This window comes from Cygnus olor, chromosome 11 (assembly GCF_009769625.2).
Source record: "Cygnus olor isolate bCygOlo1 chromosome 11, bCygOlo1.pri.v2, whole genome shotgun sequence".
In the NCBI taxonomy this organism is placed as follows: Eukaryota; Metazoa; Chordata; class Aves; order Anseriformes; family Anatidae; genus Cygnus; species Cygnus olor.
Window position 1 is genome coordinate 1,931,943 of NC_049179.1, and position 10,727 is coordinate 1,942,669.

The 10,727-nt window shown below is 45.2% G+C and overlaps 1 protein-coding gene and 1 long non-coding RNA gene across 3 annotated transcripts in view; one reads left to right on the top strand and one right to left on the bottom strand.

The window, feature by feature from the left end:
• The window catches only part of LOC121075868 (tropomodulin-2), a 32,451-nt gene extending 26,029 nt beyond the window's left edge, over positions 1-6,422 (bottom strand). Inside the window, exon 1 of one of the 2 annotated variants that reach the window (XM_040569582.1) lies at positions 6,360-6,422. The gene's annotated coding sequence lies outside the window, so the exon portion shown is untranslated. Of the gene's footprint in view, positions 1-5,603; positions 6,087-6,359 lie in introns of those variants that run through there. The other variant, XM_040569581.1, reaches the window with a different exon arrangement.
• A 97-nt stretch (positions 6,423-6,519) lies between these two features.
• LOC121075869 lies at positions 6,520-10,687 on the top strand. The gene is made up of 3 exons (XR_005823202.1): positions 6,520-6,823; positions 7,205-7,343; positions 10,370-10,687. It is a non-coding gene; the product is annotated as an uncharacterized LOC121075869 (long non-coding RNA).
• The last annotated feature ends 40 nt before the right edge of the window (positions 10,688-10,727 follow it).

The following is a 10,727-nucleotide window of genomic DNA, read 5'->3' on the forward strand; positions in this document are numbered from 1 at the left end:
GGCACCTGTTACTTAGAAAGGAAGTCCTGATGCATGATCTGTTTTGAACTATCTCCATATCCACAGTGATGGCTAGTTGTGTTTTGAAAAATATCTCCGAAACTGATCTGTAAATGTGGAAAAATCCTTCACTTTCTTTCGTCTTAAGTAGATAAGCACAAAAGTAAGAAACAGGTGGAATAAATCCTAGGTTAAATTGATACTGGACCAAATGAATAGGATTAGGGCCATTATGATTAAGAGCAGTGTTTGTGCAACACAAGCAGATGTTCGGTGGAACTCATGCGATTGTTCTGCACCACCCAGGCAATGGAGTGCTCCCAACAACGTGCCTTAATCCAGTGCCGGGCAGATGATCTCTCTGCTGTCCAGGAACTGCTGTGAAAAATAAGGCGAGGCTGTTGAAAGCTGAAACTTAAAAATATACGTATTTTGAGAAGTGCTCTGTTATTTGACATATAACTAATTTTTTTTTTTTTATGCAAATGCGAAAAGCAAGAAAGGGAGATGCATACTTGGAGATTGTGGTTTGTGGTACAACATTTCATTCTGGTTTAGAACTAGGCAATTCCAAAGTCTCAGAAGAGCTAGAAAGGGTGCATTAGGTCCAGCATAGCACAGAAGTATGGCAGTGATATACAGTGAAACATTATGAGACTGGATTTTTTGTGTGTATGGTGAAAGTGGTATTAGCTACAGGTCCTGATGTAAATAAGAGGTACTAGAGAGATGAAATAAACTCATGGAGGTAGAAAATGAAGAAGAGAACCAAAGAAAAGGATTTGGTCTTCTAGAATCCACCCAACTTTTCTTTTTCCCCAAAAAAACTTCTGAAGAACTCAACATAAGAAGCACCGAGCTGTACATTTTCAGTCACCTTTTCTAATTTGTTCCATCCCTGATCACTTGGTGGATCAAAATGGACAAACTGCTAAAGCATTTGTAGAACTGGGCTCTTCAAGAGGGTGTCTCTGGGGCTGGCAGGGGGAATAGACAGCACTGAGGTCAGGGCTGCCCTGGGGAAGTGATTACATTGCCAAACCTCTTACATTCCCAGACCAGTTAGCCACCGTTTGTCAAACTTCAGCAAAAAATCCTGAACAATCATTTGATATTTAAAACAAACTTTACCTGAAGTGGGTTTCTCTGCACTATTGTTCAGTAACTGACTTCTGTTCCTGACCACAGTTTTTTAGAAATGCCCTTAACTTCATTTATTGCAGAAAAAAAATCTCACCCACCTGGAAGTCCAGGCAGACGGCTGAGCTCACCAGCTGAGGTGGTGCACATTTCACCATCAGACATCAAGTTCAAAGCAAGCACTAAAAATTTTCCACGTCTAACCCAAGACTACAAAAGAGTTTTGTTGGTTTGTTTGTTTGCTTCCCTAAGTTAGAATCAGTATCTACCAATACAGTTTCTAGGTTTGCAAATTCTGGTCCATAAAGCATTATTTTCCTTTTATCCTGATTTACTACTAGATAAACACGCGAGCTGATTAGATACCCATTTGATTACTAAAATTACCACCAAATAGTAGTAGTGTGTTAGCAAGGATGTATTTCATCTAAAAAATGATGTGTGGTTCCTGGTTTTATCTTTGGCAAATTATCTCATTAAATTTTCATTTGTGTGTTTAAAACCTGTTTGGCAGAAAATGTCACTTTATGTAAATGCTTTTTCTCCCCAGGGCTAATCTAGGGCTAGTTCACATTCTGTTCCTAGCAACTGGTTTAGTCCCATAAAGAGACTGGTAAATAATTAACAATTATGTTGTCCTAATATTAGACTAGGCCAGAACCTTTAGGATGATCATTCAGTGATCAAAAACTCCATTTCATAATTGGATGAGTGTTCTGAACCTTGATTATGCTTATGCCTCTCTGTAGTTTACGTTGCACTTAGCTTCTTTACTGAGGGATTGACAACTCCTATTCAAATATAACATGAGACATCAGTTTGCTTTAATTGGAGTTTGATCATGCCCTTTATAAGAAAATAACCATCATGTAAATTGCAAAATTATCCATGTGACAGTATGGTTATTTACAGAAGATACAAAGAGATGCAGTCCCTTTGATTCAGATAACGTGAGAGGTTTTTCACTGGCGATAAAAGGAAGATGAAACACGAATGCTTCTCCTACTTCAATGCAGAATAAAGTTATATAATAAGCAATTTCTAATTGTTTCTAAAATAACATTAGTGATACTATTCATAACCATTCAAAAACGAAAGTAAGTCCTGGGAAGGAACTAGTTTTCTTTACAGTGGCTGATGAGTTTATAACCTGTTTCTGGATGACATTATATTTTAGATCATAACCACTAGAATTGTTTCCATATAAAAAATTATAATGACTAATTAGGCATTGACTATATGATAGTCTGTAGACCACAAGCAAGTCTTACTAAAACACAGCAAACTTTAAATCAGTTCCTGCCTACAGGACGACAGGACAACTGTAAGCTCTCCAGATACCAGTGAGATTGCTGACAGCACTTGAGCGTGGTGCTCAGGCACTCCAATGCTGTGTTAATGTGAGAAACAGGACAGAACAGAGGGGACCTGTCTGTGTGTTGTCCTGTCTCCTCCTCGGAGGTTCTCCACTGTGGTCTTACAGGGGTGAAGCTTTGGTGATAAAATAATGAAGCCATCATCTTCTATTTCTGCTCATTGTGACTGGTAACTGCAGAGCTGGAACAGAGGTTTCTTGCATCTTTAGAACTTGAGAGGTCATTCAGGAAATCCATGCACAGTGGTGCACTGAGGCTGCATCACTGCCTGGGCTGACTGATGGCTACCCCCCAGCAGCATTCAAACAAAAGGCAGAACTGAGACCTCAACTCTTCCCTTCACCAGGCATTATATCCAGCAGCTGTTTGACTAGAATGGAGCCCCAAGAAAAAATAAATTCAATTACTTAATGGAATTACTTCCTAAAACACGGTCTGGAAAGCTTTCACTGGATATCTGTATTTCATTTTAACCACCCCTCATTGTTTTTACACAACTTTTTTTATATATATAAAATCATAACAATATTAGTTAGTTTTTCTAAAATTAAAAACATAAATAGTTACTGTCTGAAACTAAGGGTGGTGTAAAGCACTAGCCTGAAAATCCTGGAGAGCAAAGTGTTTTTATACAGACAAAATGGACTGTGAAATGGCAGCTCCACCCAAAATTTGTCATCTGTGAGCTTCAGCTCTGATGTGACCAGAAACACCTTGTTGCTGAGCTGTCCAAGTGACTGCTGAGTGCTGGTCACAGAGATCAGATTTAATATCATTGTATTACCGCCAGTAGTGATGCTGGTCTGTTCTACGTGACAGTGTAAGGACCTATGTGACAGCAACTGCAAGGAAGCAGCCTCATTTTCTCCTGTGGGGCACAGATGCTATTTTTACCTCTTTCAATACCTTCCAGACTCTGCAGGTCTGATCCTGCCACAGAAGGTGCTGATTTACCTTGGAATAAGCAGTTGTACCTCCTCGGAGCACAAATGTTCCCAGCCCTGTGACACAGCAGCCTGTGGCTCTGCGGTCCCCAGACGAATATGGATGAGTCGGTTCCTGGATCATGCACATTACAGTGACAGCTGGGATGTTTAGACAGAAGTGTCTGCATCCAGTTAGGTCTCCCCAGTTTGTGCTGTGTGAAGAATTGTCATTCTTGTTATCAGCACATCTACCATGAATGCAAAGCAAAGCACACGCTGGGGTCAGGAATTATCCCCAACATGTGAAAAGGCATCAAGGGGATGCCAAAGGCCAGCTTCTCGTATCCTCACTGACTGAACACGTTTCTCTGGAACCAGCTCTTGTGACACCTTAAACACCATCAACCACACGAAAACCTCTCCATTTCACTGTCCTGTCAGAGGAAAGAAATGCCTTGTTTGAGGTCAAATGGAAAGTCTGCAGAATGGCAAAGAATTGAACAGTCTTCCAGGTATCACGCATTGGGCACCATTTCCTTTGGCTACTTGTCCCTTCTTCCATGGACAGTCTCGTTCCTGTAAGTGGATCTTTAAATGAATTATACATGCCAGGTGAAACAGTCACAGAGAGAACCAAAGGCTGGGTTAAGAGCACACACTACTGATCACAGGACAGATCATTGATAATGATCACTGTTAGATCATTTTTAAAAAAAATTCTTCTTGCATCCTTCCTAAGCTGTTTTTAGTTCTTACTGTGTGCAGAGACCTAGTAACTATCTTTTTTTTTTTTTTTTTTGCCTTCTAGCTGTAAGTCAATAACAGAAACCATCTATGGTGTGCACGTCCTGATAGCTGAAACAAATAGAAGGAAACATACCTGGAAATACACTTTCTATTTTTAGAATAAAACAGATCAGACCAGTCCTGGAAAAGACAACACTACTGTTTGTTTTCACATGCTGGGAACATCAGCAGGAAAAAAGGATGCTGGCTAATACTAAGAGAAGTGTTGTTCCACCTGTGCTGACAACAGATAGCAAATAGGGTGCTACTTTTCTATCAGTTCCCTTCTCAGATGCTCCTATTTTAGAACAGCAGCTGGACCTTCAGACCCAGCTGTTCCTTGAAATAATCTTAACAAAGAAGGATTTTAAAAGTAAGTTACTTTTAAAAAGTAATTTTTAAAAGATTTTTGTAGCATCAAATAATGATGACCAAATCCCACTGTTAAACAGAAACCACTGCTACACCTGCATGTTACATTCAATAGACAGAAAGTATGCATTCACCCTGCTATGAACCTGACATATGCAAGTACACGTGGCTAAAGGACGCTGCCTGATGCCTCTTAATGCAAAACCCTGCAGAGCTACCACAGCCTTGGTCAAAAGGATACCCAGCCACAGGAAAACATCAAATTATGAGATTCGATAAGGAAAAAAACCACAAAAGCTTCAAAAAAACTAGAGCTGATCAGTAACAGCCAGAATGCACAAACATTGCTTGCCAGAAGTTGTAGAACAGTGGAAATAAACAATAATAGTTTGGGAAGGGAAGAAAAGTTATGCAACAAAAGAGCAAAGCGCACCATTTTGAACAAAATTATTTAGATTGTCAAGATGAGAGAAGCTATTGGCCAAGTTCAGACAAATCCAGCCAGGCTAGATGAATGGGAGAAAAGATACATGTGGGACTTAGGTCAGCAAAGTCACTAAATGACTCACATAACCTTACTCCTTTTCCACCTAATGGCAAACATTTAAATACCTATATATTTTCTGGAAGTTCAGTTAAGAGCTGCACTGCATACAGCACCACAGCAAAGGCAGTCTGTTAGCTAGCAAATGGGCACAGAAAAATACCAAAAAGATGATAATGTCATCCGAATAGCAATACACGTATACAAGCTCTATACATCCCTGAATTTGAGTTTATTTTTCTAATAATGGTATACCCCTCGCAAGGATTTAGCGGAGACGATATTAAGGCCAGTTGGTCCCAGGTGTTTCTTTCCCATTACACGTTCCTACCTCCAGGGCAGAACAGAGGGAGTTCAAGGGCAATTTCTGGGAATCCTCAGCCAAAGAGAAGCTTGCGTGTGATGGGGAATCGACAAGACTGCACCTACTTATTTCAAACACGCAACCCAGTGACTTACCGAAGGACTCCCTCTGCCAAATGTTTTCAAAAGCAGAGATGTACGCAGCGCATCACTCATGGTAGCAAAATACCTTGCTTCCAATTATTTTTAATTGATATTTGATATTGTTACCTTTCTGAATTTGTTTCATCCCTAATGACGTTGCAGTGTTTTCTCGTAAGTTTATTATTCCTTATCATAGGGTAGCCACACGCATCTAACCAGTTTTCATTTATGTTCCATTGCTGTGCTCCTCAGATTTCTCTCCACATTTCCCATTGCTCAACGACTGCTTTTTTCCCCTGGCAAGAGAAATTCCCTCAAAGCTTCCACCAGAGCCAAGCCCCGTGTATGAGCAGAGGGGCTCCCGACGGTCCCGCACCGGGGCTGACCAGAGCGCCCACAACGGCTCTGACACACAAAAGACCCGGGCGGGCGGCTCGCGGGCGTGTAGAACAACGCCTTCTTTCCCTCTTTTATCGCATCGCTCCGTCATGTAACGCTCTCCTAAGGGACGCGAGCTCCTGGCAGCAACCACGCCCGCCCTGCAGCAGGGGCAGCCGCGACCCGCGGGGCTCCGATGCGCCGCGCTGCGCTGCCCGGCTCCGCGCACCGCGGGCGGCCCCGCTCGGCTCGGGACCGGCGGGGCCGCCGGCAGCCGGGGATGCTCCGGTGCCACCTCCCCCGGTGCCACCTCCCCCGGTGCCACCCCCCTCCCGCGGTGCCGCCGCCGCCCCGCTCCGCGCCGAGCCCCGCCGCTCGCCACCGCCTTACCCCGGCCGTCGCCGCCTCCGCGCCCCTCCGCGCCCGGCGCCGGCGGCAGGTGGGTGCCCGGCGCGGCGGCTGCGCAGCGCGGCCCCGGCCCTGCCGGGCACGCCGGGACTCGTAGTCCGGCCCCCGGGGGGCCGCGGACACTGGGGCCGCCAGCCCCGGCCCCCCCCCGGTGGGTCCCTCGCGGCCCACACACCCGCCCCGGCCACGTCTTTCTGCCCCCGGGCTGAGGAGGGAGTCCCGCCCGACCCTCCTCCCGAGCGCGGGTGTCCCCCTGCCTCTGAGCCCCTTTGTGAGGTTCCTCGAGCCAAGGACCCATGGATGTGCCCTGGGTGCTCTGCTGGGTGCTGCGGTCACCCTGCCCCTCACACCTCTATATGCGGCCAGGCACGCGCTCCCCGCAGGTGAGCTCCCTACGGGTGGACGCGAGGCCTCGGCAGCTGTGCCGGATGGTTCTGGGAGCACAGGTAGGCATCAGGCCCCCGTGAGCACAGCCTGCTGTTCTCACACGCCCTCTGTGACCAGCCAAATGGGTCCTGCTGCAGAAGACTGCCAGCACCAGCCCCACACAGCTGCACCTCGCTTCAGGGAGCCAGTTCTGGAGCGGAGGCTGCTGGGCTCTGCCCAAAGCCTGCCAGGCTGCGGCTGGGCTGCAGGGCACAGATGGAGGAGGAGGAGGAGGAGGAGGAGGAGGAGGATGAGGATGAGGATGAGGATGAGGAGGAGGAGGAGGAGGAGGAGGACGACGACGACGACGACGACGACGACGACGACGACGACGACTCCTCAGTATCTGCTCCTCCATCTCCCTGAGGGTTCAGAGAGGTCTCTCCGGGTTTCACCTGCAGGCCGAAAGGACAGGAACACTCAGTGCCTTTCTCCGTTCAAGGACAAGCCCCTGCTCTGGCACTTCCTCACAGCCTGGTTCCTCTTTGAGGACAGCTCCGGCCGTATCGTCCTGCAGTGTGGTTGTGGTGTTAGAGTGAGGTGAGAAACTCGCGGAGAACACGTTCATCTTAACACAGCGTATAGGAAAGAGACCATTCTGATGCTTTTCTTCTCTTCTTTTAATTAGTTTTGACATTCTAATTTATGTTTGGGCTTTGATACTATACCAGTTAACTAGTGGTTGAGTTTGTATATGGTATGTAATATGATTTGAATGTACCTCCCGTAATCAAGTATGTCCCTAATCTGATTTAACAGATTGCCTTTGCAGGACACTATGTTTTAGCTGAAGTGAGGCACTTGGTTCTCAGCATTACATGATGAGTCATGAGCAACAGAAAAGCTATTCCTGTGATTAAAATGTCTTTAAGTTTCATGAAGTGTTGGCAGGAAAATGAGACATTCTCTTGTTAAGAAGCAGATGCTGCACTGGAGCTGAATTTTCCTATGAAAAGAAAAAAGAAAAAGAAAAATACAGCTAGGAAACGTAATGCCTGCAGCTTCACTCCATACCCTGCCAAACACCTCAGGCACTTGTATGGGCGTGCGGCAGGAAGCATGTCGCAGGCTCTGCAAGTTGCCTTGGGCAGCTTGCCACTGCTACCCGGGAAGGCACCTGTATCCCCAACGAGGTGCAGAACGCACAGCGGCTCTGAAGGTGTGGTTATCTATGAAACAGACCCATTTAGTCTTTCTTCTCCCTCTCTCCCTAAGCTGCAGCCTTCAGATAAAACAGGGCTTGTGTCCGTGGCTTTGCCTGGCTCTCCTCAGTACCAGGACCAGCGGGGAACCGTCAAGGAAGTGCTTTGGAATCTGCTGCTCCATAACCTGGTGCTTCAGGCTGGATGAATCTGTTGGTTTGGGTTTGGGTGGAAGCTTCACAGCAAACGTGGTCCAAGTCAGACATGAGACAGGGAAATGCGGCTTCAGTTGTTAACATGGATTAAACCATCTTGGGGGATTTAATCTTGGTCTGTAGAATCAAGGGTTGAATGAGTTACTCAAATTATTATTATACAAATACTGGTAAGGGGAAATGTACAATATCAACAAAGAACAAAAGTTAACTTTGAGGTGTTTGCTTTTTGATAAACTTCTGTATTTTTTTTTACTTGATTTTCCTGTCACACCTTACAATGTATTTGTTAAGTTGAAACTCTCCTCTTGGTTGAAGCCAATGGGAAGGACCCCTCCCATGCTAACTTTTCCTTTTGTATTTGCCTTGCATCAGCTGACAAATTCACTTCCTATTACTTTCTGTTAGAAATGTAACAGTGTAAGACCTCCGCAGGGAGCATAGGGCTTGGCTGGATTGATTTTTTCTCTTCTTTGGCTGTGCGTTCTTCTGTCTTTCTTCGTTTTATCTCACGCGTAGAGTTTGCAACTGAAAAATGAGTAACACGATCAGTCTTTGTCTAAGAAAAGATACAGGTTAGCTGTATGAATGAGACATGCAGACAAAAAAATACAAAATAGTCTTTTATCCCTGATAGGATTCTTTGCATAGCATTGTGCCTGCCTAGGCCTCCTTGAAATTGGCTGGTTGGAAGAAGAGCAGTGGTGGAGTTAGCACCGTAAGGATACAACACCCATGGGGAGAACTACTCTAGAACAGTTTTTGCTCCACTCTGAGGGGCACCTTCAAGAGCCAGCAGTCCTGTGGGTCCCGAAACAAAGTATTGCCTGGCTCTGCCTCCTCTTTGGCCAGTTTGGTCCAGAGCCATGGCATAGTGCGTGCAGTGCAGACGTTTGGCGTTTTTCCAGCACTGCCTAAACCAAGCTTACTACCAGCAGCTCGCACTGATGTAAATCTTTAACTGGGGCATCCAAAAGCAACTCTCATCTCACTGAACTGTTTGCAGCCTAAATGTGGTCAGTTGTTTTAAATCATATTTTTTTTAATATAAAAGCAGAGGGGCAGTTGTGATCTTTTCATCTGTTAGGTTTAAAACACAGCTTGTAAGCCTTTGCTTAATGAATTCCTGCTTGAACTGGGGTACGTCTTTTAGACAAACATCTGGTCCTGATTACTGTTGTGCGTGTTTTGATCTCTTCCCTGAAAGACCAGCTGTTGATTGAATTCAGTGACCTGTATTTAAAAACTCTTGATTCAGTGACTGATCAGCAAGTCTCAGACACAGGCTAAAGCTAAAATTTGACTCTTGTTTTCATATAAAATTACTGAGTGGTGGTGACACTTCCTGAAAGGGTGTTCAGACAGAAACAACAGGCAATGTGGTCAGCCCCAGTCCATAAGAGCCTGGTGGTTTGGGCCATAAACCACTGGCCAGTAGCTTGGCGAGTGGTCGGACTGTAATAGGCTTTCGTTGGACTGTTTTCTAAGGCAGAGTACAGCATACATTAAATAACACTAACTTAAACTCAGCTGTTGTTCCACCCACCCAATCTTGCTTTCTGTGAACCCTTCCATATCCACACATACCACAAATCTCAAAGAAATGCATTTGGGCACTGTACTTGCTGTGGTAGTGATAGTGATAGTAAATACCTCATCTGTACTGAATAATTTGCAGCGGAACATCTCAAATGGAATCACTTTTTCCATTTTGCAGGTGTGGAAAGCGAGATACAGAACAGATGCTTTTGTCAGCCTGGGGCCCACTTGGTGGCATGCTACAGGGCCAGGAAAACAAGCCTCAAGCCTTGGGACTCCAGAAAGCTGAAAGGCGAGAGGAATCGCCTGAGGGCATGACAAGGGCTGTGTCTCCAGAACCAGCGCAAAACTGTGTCCTTTCCTGCCACTGGAAGGAACGTGATTTCTTCACTCATAATATGTTTCAATCTGAGCTGGGCCACTCTCATAAAGATTATCTAGGAGAGAGGGTCCAGGTGTTGCTTTTCATTTTTACGTAGTCTACTGACAGTATCCTTCCTGTCTATATCCTGTGTCAGTTCCCAGGCAGGAAAGTATTTACGTGTCGGGCCATATACATTGAATCCGTGTTCTTCATTTGTACCACATCAGCACTGGAGTAAGTAAATATATTATGATTTAATCAGTTTAGGATTATGTCTGAGGCTTTGCATGTCCCTTTTCCTGCCAGGCACAGCACAGCTCAGTGAATGACGACGAGGATGGTGTGCGCTGTCTCTGCTCTTGGCTTGCCTTGAATCATTTCAGCACTACTGGAAGTTCCGCTGTTGTCCAGGTCTTCTCTGTCCTTTGAGGTTTTGTATTAGCTACACTTCTCTCACCCATGTGTAATTGTCTTAAATTATATCTCAGCCTTTGAAAAAGAAATCCCTCTACTAATCCTTTTGAGAACATTATGTTTGCCCTCTGATACCCACATTGGCCTGTCAGCTTGGAAAATGCCAGCCTTCTAATGACTGAAGGATTATAAATCTATTGCTAAGCGTTTACAGAGGTGCTCTTGTGGTTACAGAAGTGTCTCTTCATTC